The sequence below is a fragment of the Ovis canadensis genome, chromosome 7 (assembly GCF_042477335.2).
Source record: "Ovis canadensis isolate MfBH-ARS-UI-01 breed Bighorn chromosome 7, ARS-UI_OviCan_v2, whole genome shotgun sequence".
Lineage (NCBI taxonomy): Eukaryota > Metazoa > Chordata > Mammalia > Artiodactyla > Bovidae > Ovis > Ovis canadensis.
The window spans coordinates 92,718,764-92,721,764 of record NC_091251.1 but is presented as its reverse complement, the minus strand read 5'-3'; positions in this window follow the sequence as shown (position 1 = coordinate 92,721,764).

The following is a 3,001-nucleotide window of genomic DNA, read 5'->3' as shown; positions in this document are numbered from 1 at the left end:
AGGACTGATGCTGAGGCTGAAACTCCAATATTTTGGCTACCTCATGCAAAGAGTTGACTCATTGGAAAAGACTCTGATGCTGGGAGGGATTGGGGGCAGCAGGTGAAGGGGAGACAGAGGATGAGATGGCTGGATGGCCATGAATGGACATGAGTTTGGGTGAACTCCGGGAGTTGGTGATGGACAGGGAGCCCTGGAGTGATGCGATTCGTGGGGTCGCAAAGAGTCGGACACAACTGAGTGACTGAACTGAACTGAACTGAATGGTTTTTGCCGTACATTCACATGAATCAGCCATGGGCGTACATGTGTTCCCCATCCTGAAACCCCCTCCCACCTCCCTCCCCACCCCATCCCTCAGGGTCATCCCAGTGCTCCAGCTTTGAGCACCCTGTCTCATGCATCAAACCTGGACTGGTGATCTGTTTCACATAAGGTAATATACGTGTTTCAATGCTATTCTCTCCAGTTTAAAAAAGTCATCTCTGGCTTTCAGTGAAGCTGATCATCTAGATATCAGTCTTCATGTTTCTGTCCCTCATCAGACGCAAGGTTTTCAAGAGCAGAGACCATGCATCTTTCTCACTTCACATTCTTGATGATAAGCATGCAATAGTGTGGGTGATCCTCTAGCCTTTCAGAAAGTAACTGATGTTAATTGAATGCCAACTCTGTGCTAAATACCATTCTGGTTGCTGGAGAAGCAACAGGGACCCTCATGGTATTTGTATTCCAGTGGGAGAGGAAGACCATTAAGTAAGATAAATTAACCCCGATGGTCCTGTGGTTGGAACTCCGTGCTTCCACTGCAGGGCGCAAAGGTTCAGTCTGTGGCCAGGGAACTAAGATCCTGCGTGCCATAAGCAAAAACATTTTTAATAAAAACTGATCAAAGAAAGATAAGTAAAATATGTAATATGTCACTGCTGCTGCTAAGTCACTTCAATCGTGTCCGACTCTGTGCAACCCCATAGATGGCAGCCCACCAGGCTCCCCTGTCCCTGGGCTTCTCCAGGCAAGAACACTGGAGTGGGTTGCCATTTCCTTCTCCAATGAGTGAAAGTGGAAAGAGAAAGGGAAGTCGCATAGTCCTGTCTGACTCTTTGCGACCCCGTGGACTGCAGCCCACCAGGCTCCTCCATCCATGGGATTTTCCAGGCAAGAACACTGGAGTGGGGTGCCATCACCTTATCCGTAATATGTCACAGGAAGGTGCAAAGGAGAAGAAGTAAAACGGGGAAGAGACGTAGGAAATATCACCTTTTGAGTGTTAGATTTTAGAAGGGGGTAGTCAGGAAGGGCCTTATTAAGAAGGTGTCTTCTGAGTAAAGACCTTGAATGAAATGATAGAGCTAGTCATGTTATTGGAGTGAGGGCAGGGAAGGGGGGTTCAGAGAGAATTCTAGATAAAGGAAACAGTCAATGCAAAAGCCCTGAGGTGGGAACCAGCGATGAGTCATAGGGAGACGAGTGTCACTGGAGATGCAGACAGGTGATGAAGTCAAAGGCTATAGATCCAGATCCTGTCAGATCCTGTTGTTCATAGTAAATGGTTTATAGTTCAGCATTTACTCTGAGTGAGAGGGAAGCCATGGAAGGTTTTGAGCAGAGGAGTTACCTGATTGGAATCAAGTTTTAACAGAATCACTTTGGAACACACTGAGGAAGTCAAGCACAGGGGAAATGGATCTAGTTAGTGTTGCTAAGAGGGTAGAGATCATGTCTCGGACCAGAGTGTTACTAGTAGAAGTGGAAAGAGGCAGTCAGATTTTGAAAATAGAACTGATGAGATTCGTTCAGCTTAACTACTGCTGTGCTCTGATAGCAGTGACAAATTCTAATTCCAAGCCAACTGTAACTTGGTGCGTGGTCTTTCTTGCCATTCAATCCTTCCCATGCCTGTCTCCATCAAATGCTCAGGGGTCACCCCCTTTCCATGGCGACCTAAGACACAGAGAACTGCTAAGACCTCTAAGGTCACAGCCATGGCTCCTGGGGTTGGAAAGCTCTGAGGCTGAGTCCCCCGACGAGGAGGCTTGAGGGATATTTTTATTATAGTGACAGCTCTCTTTCAACTCAGTGGCCTGACAGTGAATCCCCAAAGTCACTTCTTCCTTCTTTTCTTAGGTTTGAGGTACAAACTGAGGGGTTCCAGGATGGAATTCCTACCCTAGGAAACAAGTTGCCAACCTAGAAGTGCATGGAAGGCCCAGGGTCACTAAGAAGTATGGAGCTTGGACTCTGAAAGAAATGAATTTGAGTCCCAGCCCTGTCACCATGAGCCTCCCTCTCTTTATAAAAGGTTCAATTAGATGAGCTCCTTTTAAGCTCTAGAGGCCTGTGAAGTTTATGCAATAAAAGCATTTTGTTATCTGAGATAGTTATTTCTCTGCCTATGGTTTCTTCAGAGTGCTCATTCTTTTAAGATTTAGCCTCCTACAAATCAGAACTCGGTGAATTACATTTTCCCAAAATGGCCTGATGACAGAGGACGCCTTCAAGCTAGATTACCAGGCTAAGGCTTGGGAAAGCTCATTGCCCTGTCAACGGGCCTCGCTCAGCAGCCTGAGTGGAAGATGCTCACCTTTGAGACAAGAAGGAGTAAGTCAGCAGAAAGGAGGGATGAGAGCAGGTGATGCTTGCAGAGTTTTGATTTCTTGTTGCCAGTTGTCTTTATCCTCATGTCTCATATGAATTGTGTTTCAAGAGGCAGATGAAATTCCTCTGTCAGCTCCAGGGCTGTAGCAATGACTGGTTTGCTGGTGACTCTGTAGGGGTTATCGGAGGAGGAGTCACAGACCATAGAGTTGGTTTTTCCCAAATGAGATTAAGTGACTCAAGTGCTTAATCAAAGCCTCTTGCTGTAGGGGGGCAAAGGCTGTAAGACTAGGTGATTTCATGGGTGAAACGCAACGAGGCAGCAGAAGAGGCTGAGGGAAGACCACCTTTCTGTTAGAGCAACTTTAGGGCCTAGGTTTTCCTTTGTCTTTTAAAAAAAAAA